This window comes from Danio aesculapii, chromosome 8 (assembly GCF_903798145.1).
Source record: "Danio aesculapii chromosome 8, fDanAes4.1, whole genome shotgun sequence".
Classification (NCBI taxonomy): Eukaryota; Metazoa; Chordata; class Actinopteri; order Cypriniformes; family Danionidae; genus Danio; species Danio aesculapii.
Window position 1 is genome coordinate 46,331,940 of NC_079442.1, and position 23,262 is coordinate 46,355,201.

The 23,262-nt window shown below is 34.3% G+C and overlaps 1 pseudogene; it reads right to left on the bottom strand.

Annotated features, from left to right (window-relative positions):
• Positions 1-5,567: 5,567 nt before the first annotated feature.
• On the bottom strand, positions 5,568-22,454 carry LOC130234171 (protein SSUH2 homolog; annotated as a pseudogene).
• Between the last annotated feature and the right edge of the window lie 808 nt (positions 22,455-23,262).

Genomic DNA, 23,262 nt, shown 5'->3' on the forward strand with positions numbered 1-23,262 from the left:
TATGATATATAGTATAATATGGTATAATATAATATAATATAATATAATATAATATATATAATATAATATAATATAATTTAATATAATATAATTATAATATAATATAATATAATATAATATAATTTAATATAATATATATAATATAATTTAATATAATATAATATAATTAATATAATAAAATATAAATAATTTAATATAATATAATATAATATGATATAATATAATATGATATATATAATATAATACAATATAATATAATATAATATATATAATATGATATAATATGATATAATATAGTAATTTAATTTAATTTAATTTAATTTAATTTAATTTAATTTAATTTAATTTAATTTAATTTAATTTAATTTAATTCACTTCAAGCCTGTTCTTCTTACTTTGCATCCAAAGAAGTGTTAGTAACACTTGAGGGTTTGATGCTGTCTTTGTACACAAAACTATAAAGACTTCACAGGGTTGGTTTCTGTCTACTGCCAAACCATACTAAACATAAAGACTGATCACATCATGACATAAAAGCAGGGGTTTAGAGTCCGACCAATTTGGTTGCATGTGCGACCTAATTTTTGGGTGTGACAAAAAAAAAAAGACGTTGCACCAGTGCAACCAACCAGCTATACAAGGGCAAAAATAAATACGTTTTTAAAAAGTCTCCAACTGTGGTTCAATAGACACAAACTAGAGATGCTAATTTTGGTTAATTTTCCTAATCGACAACAGTGTTATCCGTATATTAACTGTTAACCCATCAGAATAATATTTAATTTTCATTTAATAAAAAAAAAATGAATTGACTTGTCTTTTTTGTGTCTTAACACATTACAGATTGCATTTAATTATTAAATTAAAATATATTAAATATATTCTAAGATGTGTAAACAACAGAATTTTAACGCACTTGCAGCATTTCCAAAAAAAAAAAAACAGAATATATGTCTACTAAATAAAATCCTAAAATAATTAGAGCTGCACTCAATATTTTCACTTAAATTACAAATTTATATTTGGCTACAAAACAAAAAAAATCTGACTGAATAGTTTTTTAATAACCGGCATAAGCTGTTTTTCTCCAATCAGGCAATTTTTTTTTCTGCCATCAAGTAATAATAGCAGGCCTATATCAAATCGATTGCTCCATGGAAAGTATTTAATTATTGCTTCACTCTAATTCATATTTCACAAACCTCTGTCAACATTTTTAATACAAGTCATTATTTTAAAGATTATGTCTTGATCATATGATTTTCATTTTCTCTGTTGCCGTGAGTTCAGGTGTAAGAAGTGTCCTCGGTATAGTGTATAGTCTTAATCTAGCACAGAAATATCAGTATACCTATCAATATAGGCTTTGCTGAAAGATAATATATATTTATGTTACCGACTATAAGGGATAATAATGGTATTAGATATTTTTAATGTAATGTAATGTGTATTTATATAGCGCATTTATTGTGTATGGCCATACACCCAAAGCGCTTCACAATCATGAGGGGGTGGGGGGTCTCTCCACACCACCACCAGTGACTAGCATCCACTTGGATGATGCAACGGCAGCCGCAGGACAACGGCGCCAGTGTGCTCACCACACACCAGCTATTGGTGCAGTGGAAAGACAGTGATGGAGCCAATTCGGTGGATGGGGATGTTTGGGAGGCCATGATCGTAAAGACCGATTGAGGTAATTTGGCCAGGACACAGGGGTTACACCCCTACTCTTTACGAGAAGTGCCATGGGATTTTTAATGATCACAGAGAGTCAGGACCTTGGTTTAACGTCTCATCCGAAAGACAGCGCCTACTGACAGTATAGTGTCCCTTTCACTTTACTGGGGCATGAGGACTCACTCAGACCACAGGTTGAGCGCCCCCTGCTGGCCTCTCTAACACCACTTCCAACAGCAACCTAGTTTTCCCATGTGGTCTCCCATCCAGGTACTGACCAGGCTCAGCTCTGCTTAACTTCAGTGAGTAACTGGTCTAGGGCTGCAGGTTGATATGTCTGTGGTAATTAATATTGAAAAGGAAACTGATCAACAGCTGCAAACTTAGTCCAACTGCTGCAAACTTTGATATAAAGCTCTCCATATGACATTGCGAGGTGGGAGCCTCAAAGTAATAAGGGACCATCATTGAAAATCGTTTAACCAAACTTTGTCACAGATATTTTTGGTTGCATCAATCAAAAATGTAAAGTAGGTTAAACTAGTGCTTTTTAACATAGTTCAAAATGTTAAATAAAGACCATCAGCTGAAAATGCAAATGAAAAATGCAGCTTTATTTTTCTGCCATTTTTAAAACGGATAGATCTTACCTTTCAGCAAGAAGTTAGGGATATTTGGCTAAAAAAAGTTTGGTGACTACTTTGTTGAATTGTCAGTGTCACAAACATCCCTGGTTTAAACCATCTAGAGATAGTGACGTGCGGTAGAATTGTGCTTTAAATAACTTTGTTGACCAGATTGTTAGTTCATCATTAAGTCAATATGCCTATTTGGATATCTTTTTTTAAACTGAACTTGTAAAACTGTGGTGTTAAATGTGATGCAGTCAAAAATTGGCTTTACCTAACTTTTGTTCTGGTGCACCTTAGAAAACATTTTGGGCGCACCAGTGCAACCAGTGCAAAAAGTTAGTGTAGAGCCTTGCATAAAGGACTAATATAATCATAATATGCATTACTGCCAGCATTGGTTTCAATAGCACTGCATATTAAAATATGTCTCTCCAACAACTGGTGTGTTAAATGTAGAAATGCATGAACACAGGAAACTTCTCTGAGCACTGCTAGAATAATGTGTGGAGCCATAGCAGTCATCAGCAAAAATACTGAAGAAGCACAGTTTACATCTACAGCTCGGAAAGCAAAGTGTGCAAGCTAGTCTTTGAGCTTGTTGTAAATTATATTTGGCAGCCAGAATAGAGAATCACTGAAGCAGTTATTAAATGATCATTTGAAATTATTCTTTATTATTTTAAAAAGTTTCTGCTTTACATCATTTACATTTAGTCATTTAGCTTTTAGCAGATGCCTTTGTCCAAAGCGACTTACAATTGAGAAGTCATTCAGCGATTCAACAAGAAGAGGCACGGTTCAGGCATGGCATGTCTTGGTTATGTTCATGGGAGTTTAGGTGATCGTGGAAGAAACTAGTTTTAGTCATCATCAGTAATAATTAATGAGTTGGTAATGAATACACACCTTTATCTTTATTCCTGATGTTGACTGCAGTAATATAAACATGTAAATCAGTAAAAAGTTTACAGTTTATATATCAAATAACTTATTCATGCATATAAATATATCTCAGTAATATGTCAGATTAGGATGATGTACATGCTTTCTTTGATATAAATGCTATTTTTTTACTGCGGTGGCAAATCATACACTGTAAAAAAAATATCATAAAAAAAAAGGTCAAATGACTGGCAGCTATGGCTGCCAAACAAAATCCATAATATTACGGTAAAATTTCTTTGTTGAAATAAAGTGCAAAAAATAATAAATCTACAGATATTTTCATTAAAATTTTTACAGAGAAACACTGTTATTTCACAAACTTTTCCTAGATTATTATAATCGAACACCATCAATAAAGTGACTGCACTAAAAGTTCAAGAGAAAACAATGTTATTTAAAAGAATTTTCTCTCAATCATTACAATTAAACACCTTTAATAAAATGCCAAGACATGCTCATGGTCGTAATTTAACAGTTTTATTTTGGAAAAAACAACAAACGAGATACAACTGATTAAAATTCTCACAACTTGGAACTGTAATGTGAAGGGGATGCTGACAAAGGAGTGCAGATCCAAATGCAGGTTTATTACACAGAGATGGTCAGGCAAGCAACAGTCAGCACAGGGGCAAACGGATGTATGCAGGGAATCCAGAGTCATGGTCAAATAACAGCCAAATGGTCAGTCCCAGCATCAAACCACGTAAACAATTAACAAACAAAGCACGGCAAAAGAAGAGAAACGCATCATAATGTTCACAGTAACAGTATAACAAGACTAGGCAATTGGTGCGTGCGTCTGGTCTGCTTTTAAAGTCCATGTAATCAGTTCATAGCGATCCTCCGACTGTGTGTGTGCAATCAGCGGAATCCGGAGCAGGTGCATGTGAGCGGAATTTATCTATTTTATTGAAAAGATTTGATCGTAATAATCTAGGAAAAGTCTGTAAAATAACAGTGTTTCTCTGTAAACATTTTAATGAAAATATCTGTAGATTTATTATTTTTTGCACTTTATTTCAACAAAGAAATTTTACAGTAATTTTATGGTTTTTGTTTGGCAGCCGTAGCTGCCAGTCATTTGACCTTTTTTTTAAAGATTTTTTTTTTTTTTTTACAGAGCAAGTAATTACAATTTATTAGTTTAATTGTACGTAATTTTAAATGTACTTCAAAAAAAATTGAAAAAACATTGTAAATAATACGGCAATTGTATTGTATAAAACAGGGAAATTGCTGTAATTTGTCATTAATTATATAGTACATAAAATAACAGTCAAGCTGTTAACTTAGAAATATTGTTTGTAATTTTTACAGACTTTTGAATATAATTTAAAATAACAGAAAAAATACTGTATAAATAATACTGTATTTTCCCTGTATAAAAAACAAAAATGTCAGTAATTTGTTTTTAATGATAAAGTACCTTGTATGAAAGTCAAACTGATAATTTAGAAAGATTGTTTGTCATTTTACTAAGTTTTGAATTTAATTTGAAATGACAAAAGAAAACTGTAAAAAATGTTGAGATATTTTCTGTAAAATTAGGTTTGTTTTTTTACAGTGTATGCAATGCAATACTTTGATGATTGAGAGACAAACAAATATTCTATTGCTGGTGTAACATTTAATAATTGATAAATTACAGAAGATTATTTTAAAAATGGCAGAATTAAGTAGTTCTTGAGGTGAGAACAGTAATATAATTGTAAGAAGAGGGATGTCTGTGGTATATCTTCTCTGTAAAAAAAACAAGAATTTTGCATATTTCAAGTACTGTTTACACACAAAATCTGTCCAAAGCGGTTATACTGATGAGAAATTGTTCTGAAGAATCAGACTTCTCTACATATTGGAGAGTCTGAGGGAGAGTAAACATCAGCAGATGTTCATTTTTAAATGTGTAGGCTAATGGTGAATACTGAAACTGTGAATCTATCATCTTATACTTTTTTCTAGCCATATTTATGCATTTATGAAAGGACAAAATGTTGATTAAACTGCCGTGATCAAGTTTTCTTTCATATATTGGTTAAAAGATCTACTTTATTGAACCGAAAAAGATGATCTCCGTATTTAGACACCAACAATTTCTGTTTTCAAAGATCTTTATTCCCCTCAAAATAAATGCAAACTGAACAGATCAAACACTTTTTATTTAAATAATCATATGTTCATCACTTACTGAAGGCTACATTGCTGTGATTTAAAGAAATATTGACAATAAAGCAAACTAGCACTTAAAGTTTAGCTTACAGTAAGATCGCTTTTAAAATGGGTAAAAAGAGTACACAAAAATATACAGCACAGTATTGGCGTGGTCTGGTTTTAAAATGCTTTAACATCAGTTGTCTAATATTTTAGATTTGTTTTGTATGTCAGATGGGATGAAGTTGGATTTACAGCACAGAATGAATGTTACATGACAGAGCAGCAGCAGGTGGCAGGATAGTCTTTAGCGGTCACTTTCAGCTCATTCCCATACACATAATAAACATAACGGTTTCCTTTCCACGTGTAGTTGACTTTGGTTACGGTAATGAGCTCGATTGTCTGCCTCTGGAAGAAGAAATATTAATAGCCAGATTTATCAATACTCTAAATATGAGCAAATACATATATCATGTCATAGACTAAGAGTTATATAATAAAATTTGTAGATGGAAAATATACTTGTAGATTAAAATTGTGAATAAAATATAGTGGGTACCTATTGTAATATGCGTGACTTCTTGTTGTATTTTGCCTGATGATCTCTTATTAAACGCTCAGACGCTTGTGCAACAGCAGCATCAGGGAAACCCACAACTGGATAGACCAGCAGGAAAGATATTCATTCATTCATTCATCTTCTTTTCAGCGTAGTCTCTTTATTAATACGGGGTCGCCACAGCAGAATGAACCGCCAACTCATCCAGCATATATTTTACGTAGCGGATGCCCTTCCAGCTGCAACCCATCACTGGGAAACATGCATTCACAGTGCTCAAAATTGCAACCATTTTGGATGCATATGCACCCGAAATTTTATCTATGCTACCTCAAAATTTATTTGGGAGCATTTGTGCGAGTGCATAAAATTGTTGTTTTCACAGCAAAATGTTCACCACATGCACTTATTTAGGAGACATTCACGCATTAAGCAGTTTTGCACCTAAAAACACCAAACGCAGCGCTCAGGAATGGTTTAAAACAGCAATAAAGCCACTTTATTACCTTCAAATATTCAATCATGACAACAACTCGATGCATTTAGGCATCTAAACGTGGTCAGGACCATCAGAATAGAAAACGAAAGGGGACTTAAATTCCATGTGAACCAGTAGTTGTTGCAGACTTTTATTTTAGTATGGTGATGTATTTCCAGCTCAGGCTGAATATTGAATAGGGGGCGGAGTAAAATTTTTGAGTTCCTCCTTTAATCTTTGGCTCAGGAAAACTAACAGTTGGAGGGGCGTGGCTGAACATATTTTGCCCAAACTGTCGTCATCAGAGAAGGTCTGCCATTGCAGAAAGGAAGCAAATGATCTGATTTGATTAACAATTAATCAAAACAAAGATGTTTAATCCAGGGAATGAATGAAGACCAACAATGCGCAAACAAAACATTGCAAATTTTGATTTCGTGAGACTTTAGGAGTCTTTGAACATGGCTTTGTTTTGGTGCTACATGGGCTGGTCTTACTATTTCAGAAATTGCTTAAAGACAAAATACGATAGGAATATTCATTGTGTTACCGACTCTGTCCCAGTCATTCCCCTCGCTGGCCAGCAGAGGTCACCCTCCCCGGACTTTTAAGCATTACATCATCCATATAAACTGATTGTGCACACACCTGAACTGAATCTAGTTAACGACCCACGCTTCCTATATAAGCCACACTCAAACACCAGTTCATTGCGAAGTCTTGTTTAGCCCTGGCCAGCATTACTGAGCGGTCTTTCCTGTCTGATCTTCTGAGAATAACCCTGGACTGTTTCTGAGTTGACTTCTGCCTGCCCACGACCCTTGCTTTATACACGGACTCTGAACCACGCTGCCTGCCCTCGACCCAAGCCTGTCTAACGGATTCTGAACCACACCGCCTGCCACTGATCTATGCCTGGTAAATCACTCTGTGTCTGTCAGCCGCCAGCCCCAAGACCATTATTGATTACTGTTGATGTGTGTTCACACTTTAGTGCGTATTGGATGTTTGACTGTGACTAATAAATACTGCATAATGGATCCCTCCGTGTCAGTCTCCTCGTTACACATTGATTAGATGGTAGTTTGGAATATTGAGTATACATTTCACAATTATGCTTTTTTCCCCTTTGATTTGTGTGAAAAAGGCTGCACAATATATCATTTCAGCATCGATATCGCAATGTGCGGATCTGCAGTAGTTACATTGCAAGATATGCAGTGTTGAGTCTTAGGTTTATCGATTTATCATTTGCTTGTGTTTTTAAGGCCGGTGAGCATTTTAAGAGAGTTTAAAACATTTGGGCATAAACATTTTGATGTTTGGTGTGTAACAAATATTAATTGCATTTATTTATTTACACAGAATTTATACATTTTTTACAAAAATGTGAAATTTTGTGTTTCTAGTCCAAATATCTACATTTCAAAGCAAAACAAGATTGTTTTACTTACCTTAATTTTGCTTGTTTTATGGAAACTCTTATTTTTGTGACTGTGAAAAAATAATACAATATTTTTACTTGATTTTTAAGAAATTTTCGATATTTGGACTAGAAACGAGACGATGCAAAGTAAGAAAAGCATTTTTTGTATTGTTTTATTTTACCTGAATAATGCTAGACTCCCCAGAAAACTGCCAAATAGAGCTATTCATCTTGTGATTAAATATCGCAATGTTTAATCGCAGAAAAATGAAACATTGCAATATCAGATTTTTCCAATATCGTGCAGCCCTAGTCAGAAATGTAAAATAAAGATTATTTTTAATGTATTTATTTCATCCTGTGGCAGAAAAAGGTTTTAGTGGCACCAACCATTATCTGGGCATCTTTGAAAAGCTCTTTTCCTGTAACCTTCCTCAGTTTCTCTGTCCTCAGACCACTTGAATCATCCGGTATGTACTCGTCTTTCTCAGTGTTCCTGAAAAAGCAGTACAATATATAGAATTAGTCTTCAGTTTGACAGAATGTACAGGATTGTGATATTATTAGTTGTTAATTCATTCATTCATATTTTCCTTCAGCTTAGTCCCTTTATTCATCAGGGGTCGCCACAGCGGAATGAACCGCCAACTTATCCAGCATATGTTTTTACACAGCGGATGCCCTTCCAGGTTCAACCCAGTGCTGGGAAACACCCAAACACATACACTACGGCCAATTTAGCTTATTAAATTCATCTATACCACATGTCTTTTGGACTGTGGGTGAAACCGGAGCACCCAGAGGAAACCCACGCCAACACAGGGAGAACATGCAAACTCCACACAGAAATGCCAACTGACCCGTCAGGACTCGAACTAGTGACTTTTCTTGCTGTGAGGGTTACAGTGCTAACCACTGTGCCACCATTTTTTGGTTGTTTTATTTATTATTTATTTACTTTATTCAATTAAATTGTTGTTAGTCATTTAAGCTTTGGTTGCATTTTTATTGTTTATATACGTTCTAGCGCTTTGAGTTTAAGAAAAGCAGATCATAAGTAAAATGTATGTTAGTAGTTTATTAATTATCACATATGATAGTCTTACCACTTGACTTTGAGGTTGATGAAGACGAGCAGCTTTCCTTTTCCATCACAGGTCTCACACTTGAGGAAGCCGTTGCCTTTACATGAACTGCATCTGAAAATAGTCAGACCATAAACGCTTCAGGAAATTTGAAACCACTGGAATCCATCTACTGGATGCATTTAAAACTGTAGCAGTAAAATAACATGTCAAGACAGGAAAGAGATTTACTTTACATGTCCACTGTTGGTACATGTACTGCAGGGCTGGTTATCAGAACTTTGACCTGAACCGTTACACGCAGAGCACACTTTCTGTAGAAAGACACAAACAGCAGCATCTCAAGTTGCATATATCATTATATAATAGACTATTATAGTGTACTCCAAAACAATGGATAATAAAATAGCCTGGTTTGGTCACTTACACTTCCAGTTCCAGTGCAGGCAGAACAGGGTTTTTTCCCCATTCCATTGCACGACTCACATCTCTAGTATACAAGAGACATATTTACTTCACAGCAAATTGACCATGTAAAAGAGTTTTCATATGAAGACTTTTCTTGAGATCTTCTTAATGGTTTAAAAAAGCATGACTCCATACGTCCATGTCAAAAATACAACAAAACCATATGATATTTTATATATATATTTATATATATAGATAGATAGATAGATAGATAGATTATACACTGACCCTCATTATACTCTCATTATAAGAACCGAAATCCCCCAAATATACAAAAAATATATATTTTTCCATAACCTAATGCTGAGCAGATTTATTTGTAAAAAAGTTATTAATTCGACATTAATTTTAATACATTTTCATTATATGTAAATAATAATAATAATAATAATATTATATATAATAATATATATTTTTATTCATTCATTCATGCATTTTCCTTCGGCTTGGTCCCTTTATTCATCAGGGGTCGCCACAGCGGAATGAACTGCCAACTTATCCAGCATATGTTTAACACAGCGGATGCCCTTCCAGCTAGGCATGAGACGATTACCGTTTTCAAGCTTTACCACGGTTTGGAATAGTAAATGTTTTAAAACCGCCAAAGTTTTCTGCTATAGGTTGTTTTATATATATATATATATATACATTTATACATATATTTATAAAGATATATATATATATATATATATATATATATATATATATATATTTATACAGATATTTATATATATATATATATATATATATATATATATATATATATATATATATATATATTTATACAGATATTTATATATATATATATATATATATATATTATATATATATATATATATATATATATATTTATACAGATATTTATTTATACAGATATTTATACAGATATTTATTTATACAGATATTTATTTATATATTTATTTATACATATATTTATTTATATATATATATATATATATTGTCCTAAAAACACTAAAACTTATTAATGGTATTACAGAAAATGTTGGCAGTTTTAAAACCTTGACTTTTCCAAACCGTGGTGTACCTTGAAAATGGTTATCGTCCCATGCCTAGTGCTGAAATATAAGTGGCTAAAGTGGCATTGGGTGGGTTAAAAAAACAAAACAAAGACATTGGTTCCAGCATATAGCGCACATTTTCAAAGCAGAATATCTGATTTTAGCATTGTTTTTCAGATAAACAAGAATGTTCACTTAGCTTAAATATCTGCAAATATATTATGGTATTATTATACTTTAGAAGAGTCAAAAACATACACCTTTAAAGATGCACAAGCATTAAAAAGCTTCACAATTAAAGCAGTAATTTCTGCACACTCGGTTGTCTGTATTTTCTGTTTATGTGGAGCTTGAGTGATCAAACCTTGATTGAGGAAGTGAATGGCACTCGGATGTTCTCCTTGTGTGTAATGAAGTAGGATGGAGGTTGAGCTGCAATCTCCCACGGTCCTGGAGGACGCTGAACACCGGCATCCACACGCTGCCCTGAGAGACAAATTAAACATGTTGCTAATGCTTTCAGTTCAGTATAGGGAGTTATGAGTGATCACTTGGCCAAAGATGTTGTTGAAAAGCCAATCAGTGCTAATAATTTGAACCAAACAGAATCTGCACAACTTTATTTGCTATTTATATGCAGAAATTTGTCTAATGTTGTAGTTTCCGGCCTTTCCATCAATTAACCACGATCAGGCTGGAGGTTTTCAATACCAGAAGATAGACTTTATTGAACAAATAAAGCTGAGATGTCTGAAAGCAGGCCTTCAGGACAACCTGAAGTCTCTCCTGGACAATCTGTCTGTCTGGTCAATCTGTCATGCTTTTATATGTCACGTTTCTCCTACTCAGTATACATTTCATACATATATGACATTTAGAGTACTGTTACACTTTTCTGTGTTATTTTTGGCTCTCAGCCCTGCTGTTGCTAAATTCTGCTCATATGGTTATACATTCGCTGTACACTTACTGCACACATGTGCATACTTAAAGAGAATAAAAAATCTTCAGTAATTATGCAGAGAGTCTGAGCCGAAAACACATAAAATAAAATAAAAAACTTTACTTTTATTTAAGGGTTTACAATCAATCCAATAGAAGCACGTACTTGGTAAACAATTGATCCTTCATATAATACATCTACTGAAATACTACTTTACAAATTGTATTGTATATAAATTATCAGAATTTTTGCATATTATTCAATAAAAATACTGAAATTAATATAAACCAAACAAATATATATTTACACACATTTAAATACCAAATATATCCAAACAAATATATATTTACACACATTTAAATACCAAATATATCCACACAAATATATATTTACACACATTTAAATACTAAATATATCCAAACAAATATATATTTACACACATTTAAATACCAAATATATCCAAACAAATAAATATTTACACACATTTAAATACATAAAAAAAAAGACTAAATAATGGGCTCAAAAATCTGTGGGCACAGATTCTGTGTGGACCTACTAATAAGTCATGATTGCTAAGGTATGGTAAATTTTAAAGAGTAATAGCACAAATTAATAGTACAGCTTCCTTTAATAATCTGCAAAATTTGAGATATCATTAATACTTGATGTTGACTGTTTATTTAAATCAAAAGCCTGAGCGAGCACCTCTTAGTGACTTGTGGTACCTGTGTAAGGCTCCTGACTCCATTTAGTAGATCTGGATTCTGTGAACGTCTCCAATTGATACTGAGAGCAGAAACAAACAAACAAACACAGAGCAACAAAAAAAGGCAAATGTCAGTATCCAATTTTCTTGTTGCAATAACTGCTGAAGATTTTAGAATTAAATTTAGTTTTATCATGATATTTGGTTTGATCGTGATATTTACATACAGTGCTCAGCATAATTGGGTACACCCCATTTTGAAAATTAATATTCCTATCTATTTCTCAGTGAATGTAGGCAATGGAGAAGAACTAAATTTTAGGAGGTTGAAAACAAGAACAACTTTAAAGAGCCCATATTATAGATGAAATAGGGTCATATTTAGGTTGTAAGGGTCTCCAACAACAGTCTAATATGCATGCAAGGTCAAACAACACTTTGATGGTCTTATAATATGCATTTATTTTTACCTAGTTATCCCAGCGACTCCCATATGAATCGTTCAGCGATTCATTTGTACCCAAACCCGTCCTCAGCGCGAAGCTAATCTGCGCTGATTGGACCAATGACAGGCTGCTGCGATTGGTCGACGACACTGACAGGCTTCAGGGCGAGACAGAGTGAAATGCCCAGCTGCTAATCAACAATATAAAAGTAGTCACAGTGTACACACGCTTCATAGTGGATTTTGGCTGCCAGTGGGTGAATGTAAATACAGACGATGGACTAGAAAATACTGACGACTAACTATTTTATCAAGCAAAAAGTCCAAGAACTGGCGAGGATATGTCCTAGCAGTCTACTTGCTCTTTTTACACACACACAGGGCCGGCGCGTCCAGAATAGAGACGGCGCGGCGGCGACACCTCCCTCCCCCTCCGCGTCCTCAGTTACATCCGCGATTACAACCCTAAGATTTCAACCGCGACACCCCCTAAAGTCCTCACTTTACAAACGGGTCCCTTTGATCACCCTTTGCCTAGAGCTTTACCCTATTCAGAGACACGCACACACACACATCAACCTCCTAAGAGGAGACACTCACACAAACGACCGTCCTCAGAGGAGCCACACACACACACATTACACACACACACATAGCTGACTATCCATAAACAAAGCGGCACGCGTCGCGTTTTCAACGTGGCTTTACACGCGATATGAGAATATAAAGAGTTAACCTGATACAGCACACGCGGTTACAAGTAACAAAACACAACTAAATGCATAATTTGCAAGCTAGAGTAAACGAGGCAATAATTTTAATCGCACGTACTTACACTGGTGAAATGGGGGAAGAAACTGATTCATGATCCACTGATCCTTGTTCTGACAGTCTATACCGATCCTTCCTTTAACAAACTGATGAAGTCTTCTTTGTAAGCAGGTAGTTTCCAGAGGCTCTCGATCTGCTCAAGGCTAGGCTATATGCTAAGGTTTCATCTTTGGGTGAACTGTCAATAATCTCCATCTGCACAGCGTGACTTCATTCTACCGGTGTCTGTGTGTGTCTCTGTGTGTGTGTGTGTGACTTTTTTCTGTTAGTGGGCGGAGCCGCAGGTTTCAAATCTCCCGGGCTTGCGCGTGCAACTACTTGTGTTTCGTAGCTGCGTCATCGCGAAACACCTAATAACTCGTTATCAAGACGACTCGTTTGAAGCACTATGAGTCGACTCTTTTATAGATGAATCAATAGTTTTAAACACTGTACACTTACAGATTTAAGCCTTAACTGGATATTTCACTTCACTTAGAGCTGTGTGACACACTACATGGAAGGGCATTTTCAAAAAGCCATAATATGGGCTCTTTAAAAAGTTTGTGTATGTCTGTCTGTGGTGTAAAACTATGGAACAGTCTAGGTCTGACTCTTAAACAATGTCAGGATAATAATCAATTTAAAAAGTTGTATAAATATATATTATTAAAGGAATATAACGATGAAGGTGATTGAAAAGGTATAAAAAGAGAAAGGTATGATGACATTTTAATTAATGGCTATTTGCAGTACTAGGTTTTTTTTTGTTTTTTGTTTTTTTCTCTGGGTTTATGTTACAAGGTATACGGGTACAAAATGGAACCAAAGATATAGTTTGTCAGATATGCCAAAAGGATAGAATGTGTTCATGTGAAAGGAAGAGATAAGTAAAGGAAGAAATAAGTTTAAGTAATAGACGAATGATGTATGTGGTAATGGGGTGGGAAAATAATAAGCTTGTGCTTCATCCCACTCCATTTTCGACCATGTTGAAATGTATTCTTTTGTTAATGATATTTTATGTATGATACTTTGTTCGAAAATAAATAAATCAAATCAAATCAAATCAAATGTATTCTGGTGCATTTAAACAAAACAGATTTATTAAACAGATATATTTATTAAAATAATATTTTAGTCACCGAACATATTTAGAAATCGAAAGTTAATACAATTAAATTCAAGCTAAGTATTGCAAAAATAAATTACAACCTACAAAATTTCAAAAAAAAATTTTCAGGATTTTTTCTTCTCTTGATTTTTCCTGTTTTTTAAATTTGTATTTAATATTTTTCTATAACATAAATTTGGGTGTACTAGTTTTTGGAGCGTTATCTCAAGTTATTTTGTTAGATAAGCTCCAGATTTGGCTTCAGTACTGACTGATCTAATGTATATGCATGCACAAATATAATATTGTATAGCTTCCAGTTAAAAATCTGAATTTAAAAGAGAGGTTTGTGAGGGGTGTACTTGTATATGCTGAGCACTGTAAGCTTCAGAGTTACTATAACAAGTGTGAGGAGTAGCAGGGACAAAAGTAACAAAGCGATTTTCTTAGAGCGCAGACAAAATTAGTTTTTTATTGTTGGGTTCCACACAGTTGATTCGTGTTGGGGCAACAGGAAGAAATGAAGTTAACTTATTAGTTTTACAAATTTGAGTGGATTAAAGATGAAACCACTTTCAATGCACATTTTGCATTCAACGTTTGACAGGGCTGCCAATTATCACCTGATTTTCAAGTCCAAATTTCAGTTTTTATGTGCAAAAACTGCTGAAGCGGGTACCAGTGCTTCCCACAGGCTTGAAATATACTTGCTGTGGTAGCCGGATTGAAACACACTGTTTATCCACAGCACATAAATAGTATAATACTATATGTGACCAACAAAATATCATTTGATTTTTAACACTATTTTTATTATTGTCTGTTTTAAACTTTTTCTTTTCAATGAAAATATATACAGATTCAGGCAAACTAACAGTGCTGGTATTGCTCGATCTCAGTGCTGCATTTGACACTGTCGATCACACCATATTTCTGAATGGGCTGGAAAACTGGGTTGGGCTGTCTGGGACAGTCCTCAAATGGTTCAGATCTTACCTTGAATAAAACATTATTCGAGATGAAACGAATCATATGCATCATATACCGCCTCCTTTCCAGGTGTACACATTTGTTGCTCTGCAAAGCTCAGTTGCACGTGAACATTACTAAAAGCATGTACTGTCATGTAACGTGTGCAGCACTGATGCGTATCATTCATTGATGTACATTCGAATCCTTCATGTTTTTAAAAGCGCAAAAGAGATCGCATGCTGTTGTGTGTGTGCGCATTCAGACTCAGAGACGAGCAGAGCACACACATCTAAAGTCATCTTAATGTGAGCGCTTTAATGGTCAAATACATGCAAATTTGCGTCAAAACGCGGTGTCTAGTGGTTATTCCAACACAATCTCACAGCAATTCGTAACTTTTTGATTTAGTGGCTTAATCGTACGAATTGCTCATCCGCCAATGACGGTTGGGTTTAGGGGTGGGGTTAGGTGCCACGCCTCCTTTTTAAAATCATACAATTTCGTACGACTGAACTCGCACGAATTCGTACGAATTAGCTACTAAACTGTCAAAACGTAAAATACTTACGTTTTCTCGTGAGATCAGGCTGGTTATTCATATTAACACTCATTTATGTAATAAACAAATGAGTTGAGAATAAAGACACGTGAAAGTGAAACCATTAATACTGCTCTTAAAGTGACAGCAGACGATATTCCTGCTGCTGACTGTTTTTATTATTAATCAAACAACAAAAGGAGAATATCACTCACTGCTCTTGACTGAAGCACTTTTGTAGCTATAAAGTTTTTTTTTTCTTACAGTGAAGATGCTTAAAGCACAGTTTTTCATACTTTTATTCTATTGTATTTCCCTTTTCTTAATTACAGACAGGAAAATAACTATATATACAGTTGAAGTCATAATTATTATTATTTTTTCAAGCCATTTCTAAACATAATAGCTTTAACAACTCATTTCTAATAACTGATTTATTTTATCCTTGCCATGATGACAGCTCATAATATTTGACTAGATATTTTTCAAGATACTAGTATTCAGATTAAAGATCGATTCAAAGGCTTAATTTGGGTAATTACGCAAGTCATTGTATAAAAGTTTCTTCTGCAGACAATCAAAAAAATATATTACATAAGGGGGCTAATAATATTGACCTTAAAATAGTTTTCAAAATATTTAAAACTGCTTTTATTCTAGCTATAAAATAGAATAAGCCTTTCTCGAGAAGAAAAAATATTATAGGAAATACTGTGAAAAATTCCTTGCTTTGTTAAACATCATTTGGGAAATTTTTATTAAAAAAATATATATTCACAGGAGGGCAAATGATTTTGACTTCAACTTTAATCACTGTGAATAATCGTGATTACAATTATGACCAAAATAATTGTGATTATGATTTTTACCATAATCTAACAGCCCTAAGACCTTATTGACCTACCACGATTATAAACATGTAGGAGATATGATATGTAAGGTGGTGCCAGATCATTTAAGGATTTATAAACAAAAATTTATCATATAAATTCAGTCCGTGAACTAGCAGGAAGCTAGCCCAGAGAGGAAAGAACTGGGGATATGTGCTCATACTTGCGAATCCCTGTCAGAAGTCTCGCAGCTGGATTTTGGACCAATTGCAATCTATTCAGGACATTTTGACTTATACCCACCTACAAAGAGTAAACTTTATGGGTGGGAAGCACTGGATACTTTTTCCTTATTACATGATGATAGATAGTTTATTAAGTCTTGTGCAGTTATAAACAAACAACCTGATAAAAGCCATTCCTGAAAGTTTAAATAATGGATATTTATTCACTGTATTTTGAAGTGCCCACAATAACAAAATCATGGATGTTTATTATCACAATATATAGAGTATTATCGAATATTCCCACGTCACACCAGAATGAATATGATTCGCATCTCACCCTGTAGGTGTTAAAGGATTCCATGTTGGTTATCTGTCCCTCTCTGACTGGGGCAGAACTGTAGCAGCACTTGCTGGAGACGTACTCTGAAAAAGCTTCATGCGCTCTTTCCTCTGAGATGGAGGGAATATTGTTGCTAACAAACGAAAATGTTGAAAGTCATGTTGAACAGTGCATTATATGACAATATATTGACAACCAAAGACAAGTAAAACACAAAGAAAGCTTTTTAATCTATTATATTAATTCATTAATGTTCTGTGAATTTAAATGATTTAACATGATCGTATGAAAACACAATTGGAATTTGAGGTAATAATAACACTGTTAACTTCACTGTAAAACTATTCACAGCAAAAATACAGCTTAATTTGTTACATGTATAAGTTATATGTAAATAAATAAAGGTGACTTGTAGAGATTGTTCACCCAAAAATGTAAATGTTCATTTATTCACCCTCATAACACAAAATATGATATTTTGAAGATTGTTACTCAGTACATTGACAGTAGACTTGCATAGTAAAAAAAATGTACCATCATCTATATTCAAAATAGATTTTTTTTGTATTCAACACATGAAGGGAACTAGTACAAGCCAAGGGTGGTGGTATATAGAAAAAGACATACTGCCACTCTGGATGGCTGGCATGAGCGGGCACAGGCATTGGCACAGATGGCATTGGAGGAGGAAGATATGCACCTGTTATAAAAGAAAAACATCTGTGACACAAACACACTCAGAAATAAAGGTACAAATCCTGTCACTGGTGCGGTTCCTTTTCAAACGGTACATTTTTGCAGATCCTTAAAGATACATTCATTTATTCATTTTCTTTTCGGCTTAGTCCCTTTATTAATCTGGGGTTGCCACAGCGGAATGAATCTCCAACTTATCCAGCATGTTTTATGCAGCGGATGCCCTTCAAGTTGCAACCCAGTACTGGAAAACATCCATACACACTCATTCACACACATACTGTACACTACGGACAATTTAGCTTACCCAATTACAGCGCATGTCTTTGGACTGTGGGGGAAACCCATGCAAACACAGGGAGAACATGCAAACTCCACACAGAAATGCCAACTGACCCAGCTGAGGCTTGAACCAGTGACCTTCTTGCAGTGCGATCGTGCTACCCACTGCGCCACCGTGACGCCCCCCTTAAAGGTACATATTAACACCTAAATAATGTACAAATGTGTACCTCATAGTATTTAAAGGTACAAAAGTGAACCTTCCATTTTAAAAAAAGTGTACCTTAAGTGACAGACTTTGTACCTTTATTTCTGATCGCCACAGTTTATTGCTCAAAGAAAAAGACCCCCTTTAAATGTTATTTATTAACTAGATATTAAAGTTTGAAGACAAACTTTATGGTGGCTTGAAAAGCAGAGTCTAAAAGTTTGAAGTGTAAATAACTGAAGCAGTTTTTATGAAGTTTGAAACAGTCGGCATAGATAAGTACATATATGTTAGTATGTTTCTGGGTTGTTGCTAGGCGGTTGCTAAAGTATTCTGAGTGGTTGCTAGGCAGTTGCTAACATAAATTAGCATGATTCTAGCATTAATTAGCATGTTACTAGCATGTTTCTAGCAGGAATTAGCATGTTACTAGCATGATTCTAGCATGAATTAGCAAGTAACTAGCATGATTCTAACATGAATTAGCATGATTCTACCATGAATTAGCATGCGTCTAGCATGAATTAGCTTGTAACTAGCATGGATTAGCATGTTTCTAGCATGAATTAGCATGTTGTTAGCATGATTCTAGCATGAACTAGCATGTTTCTAGCATAATTCTAGCATGAATTAGCATGTTACTAGCATGATTCTAGCACGAATTAGCATGTTGTTAGCATGATCCTAGCATGAATTAGCATGATCCTAGCATGAATTAGCATGTTACAAGTATGATTCTAGCATGAATTAGCATGTTACTAGCATGATTCTAGCATGAATTAGCATGTTACTAGCATGATTCTAGCATGAATTAGCATGTTACTAGCATGATCTAGCATGATTTAGCATGTTACTTGCATGTTTCTAGCATGAATTAGCATGTTACTAGCATGATTCTAGCATGAATTAGCATGTTACTAGCATGATTCTAGCATGAATTAGCATGTTACTAGCATGATCTAGCATGATTTAGCATGTTACTTGCATGTTTCTAGCATGAATTAGCATGTTACTAGCATGATCCTAACATGAATTAGCATGATTCTAGCATGAATTAGCATGTTACTAGCATGAATTAGCATGTTACTAGCATGATTCTAGCATGTTACTAGCATGATTCTACCATGAATTAGCATGTTGTTAGCATGATTCAAGCTTGAATTAGCATGTTATTAGCGTATTTCTAGCATGAATTAGCATGTTTCTAGCATGAATTAGCATGATTCTAGCATGAATTAGCATGTTACTAGCATGAATTAGCATGTTACTAGCATGTTTCTAGCATGAATTAGCATGTTGTTAGCATGATTCTAGTATGAATTAGCATGTTATCAGCATGTTACTAGCATGAATTAGCAGGTTACTAGCATGATTCTAGCATGAATTAGCATGTTACTAGCATGATTCTAGCACGAATTAGCATGTTTTTAGCATGATCCTAGCATGAATTAGCATGATCCTAGCATGAATTAGCATGTTACAAGTATGATTCTAGCATGAATTAGCATGTTACTAGCATGATTCTAGCATGAATTAGCATGTTACTAGCATGATTCTAGCATGAATTAGCATGTTACTAGCATGATCTAGCATGATTTAGCATGTTACTTGCATGTTTCTAGCATGAATTAGCATGTTACTTGCATGATTCTAGCATGAATTAGCATGTTACTAGCATGATTCTAGCATGAATTAGCATGTTACTAGCATGATCTAGCATGATTTAGCATGTTACTTGCATGTTTCTAGCATGAATTAGCATGTTACTAGCATGATCCTAACATGAATTAGCATGATTCTAGCATGAATTAGCATGTTACTAGCATGAATTAGCATGTTACTAGCATGATTCTAGCATGTTACTAGCATGATTCTACCATGAATTAGCATGTTGTTAGCATGATTCAAGCTTGAATTAGCATGTTATTAGCGTATTTCTAGCATAAATTAGCATGTTTCTAGCATGAATTAGCATGATTCTAGCATGAATTAGCATGTTACTAGCATGAATTAGCATGTTACTAGCATGTTTCTAGCATGAATTAGCATGTTGTTAGCATGATTCTAGTATGAATTAGCATGTTATCAGCATGTTACTAGCATGAATTAGCAGGTTACTAGCATGATTCTAGCATGAATTAGCATGTTACTAGCATGATTCTAGCATGAATCAGCTTGTTTCTAGCATGAATTAGCATGTTACTAGCATGACTAGCATGTCACTATCGTGTTGCTAGCACCTTTCTAGGAAGATTAGCATGTCAGTAGGATGTTAAAACTGTTAGCGTGTGTTAGAATAGCTAGTCACAGTCTCTGGGACAGTTGCTAGGGTGCTGAAATTGGTTGCTAGGGAGTGGCTAGTAAGTTTAAAGGTAATCAGTGATTGGCTGCTGGCTAGACTGAGTTGAATGAGGCCAGACTCTAGTCTGTAGGACAGTCTGATGCAGAGTTATGAGCTCACAAAGGTTGATCCAATGTTAAGTCAATGGGAGTCTTTTACAATGGAAGTCTATGGGACAGTTGCTAGGGTGCTGTAAGTGGTTGCTAGGGAGTGGCTAGTAAGTTAAGAAGTCATCAGTTATTGGCTGCTGGCTAGACTGAGTTAAATGAGTCCAGTTAGAAGTCTGTAGGACAGTCTGATGCAGAGTTATGAGCTCACAAAGTTTGACCCAATGTTAAGTCAATGGGACTTTTGGGATTTTTCTGGGTCGTTTTTTTGGAAAACCCAAAGTCGGATCAGTTAGAGAAGATATAGCAACCCGAGTCAGACCAGTCTGAGGGTTTGACGAAAGTTTGAAGTATGTAGCTTGAAAGGCCTAGGAGGAGATACACTTAGAAATTAGTCTCAGAAGAAGAAGAAGAAGAAGAAGAAAAAGTTTTGATAGATAACAATATGCTGGCTTTTTTAAGCCACCAAAATTAATTAAATTTACCAAAGTGATTTTACACACATAAAGTGAGGGGCCTGTTTTTTTTTTTAAAAAAAGGGTAAATAATATTATGCAAAATGTAATAATTAAATGTCAAAATAAGGGTGAAATATTGTTTCAAAATTGTCATTTAGTGTAAATTTTACCATTAAATCTTTAAAGTAATGTAAGAATCCAATCAATGTTTGATCAAATAGATGCAGCAATGGTGAGGTTAAGAGATATCTTACTTGCAGTTATTTGACTAGTATATGTTTACTTCAAATTTTAAAACTTTTTTTGACATAAAACTTCCACTCTTGTGTGTCTATATGCATCTGTCACAAAGCAAACATGAATAATAATAATTCATCATGACTACAAAATGAATATCAGGTAAAAAAAGATCTGTCTTAAGTATTTCATGAATTGTAATAAATACATATAAATATTATGATCATACTTGGGAGAGGTCTTATTGCATCTAATGCATTAAAACAGTGATACATATTTAATTAATTATACATTTTTCTTTTTTGTACAAATCATAGTGCTAGACTGTGTGTGTGGGCCTGCAGCTGGATATTATTGGGTTCAGGGGTGTCTAATCTCGGTTCTAGAGGGCCGGTGTCCCCCCATATAGGACTTTAGCTGCAACTTGCTTCAACACACCTGCCCGGAAATTTCTAGTATATCAAGTAGGAGCTTGATTAGCTTGTTCAGGTGTGTTTGATTAGAATTTGAGCTGAACTCTCCAGGACACCGGCCCTCCAGGACCTAATTTGGACACCCCTGGTCTAAATGAACCTGAATTCGAATAGAACTACAAACGCAGGTAAAGAGTGTTAGTGATCGTAATCCATTGAATAGTGTATATAACATTATTTAATAATACCGTGTATACCAAAAGATGAAATGCATTAATATTGTTCTGTTTCTTACCACCTCCACCGGCTGCAATTTCCTCATATCCTGGAAGGCCGTCAAACATGCTTAAAAGAAAATTTTACTTGTTTAACATCATATACTGTATTAATTTGAGCTAATAAAGTTAATATTATCTATCTATCTATCTATCTATCTATCTATCTATCTATCTATCTATCTATCTATCTATCTATCTATCTATCTATCTATCTATCTATCTATCTATCTATCTATCTATCTATCTATCTATCTATAATAGAGATGCATCTTACCTTTTAATGTCTCAGAGCTGCTGCTAAAATCAGTGAGATGAAGTTTTTATAGCTGTAAAAAAGCTTGTGGTCTGGTTTGGGTGATTGGAGGAGAGACATATTTCAGAGTGGTGTACTTGTATGGTTAATGTCATGGAGAACCCACAAGTTTGTGGTTTTTAAAAGCACCCTTCAGCAGAACGTTTAAATCTTATTGCTCTTTTTAATGACAAAATTATTACATCTTAATACAAACAAATGGCATTATTGTGTGTAAATGATATACATTTTAACATTTTACGGTTTTTCTCAGTGGCTTTGGTGCATTTCTCACAGCACTATTTACATTTGCACAACAGTTAATGCATTTCTCTAAACAGTTAGTCATTTGTGCACATCATAGTAGCAGTTTCTCATTCCTTCCAACAAATTGCAAATGCTTTAGGACATGCATCAACTGCTTTCATTCAACTCTCTGCTGTTTATAACATTCTCATTTACTTATGTCAGTCAAAATTAACTGAACTTGTGAATGCTGAATAGTCATTCCATATAAAACTAATAGTCCTCATTTCATTACTTGAGTCATTACATACACAAATGTTGAACTAGTCATCAAAA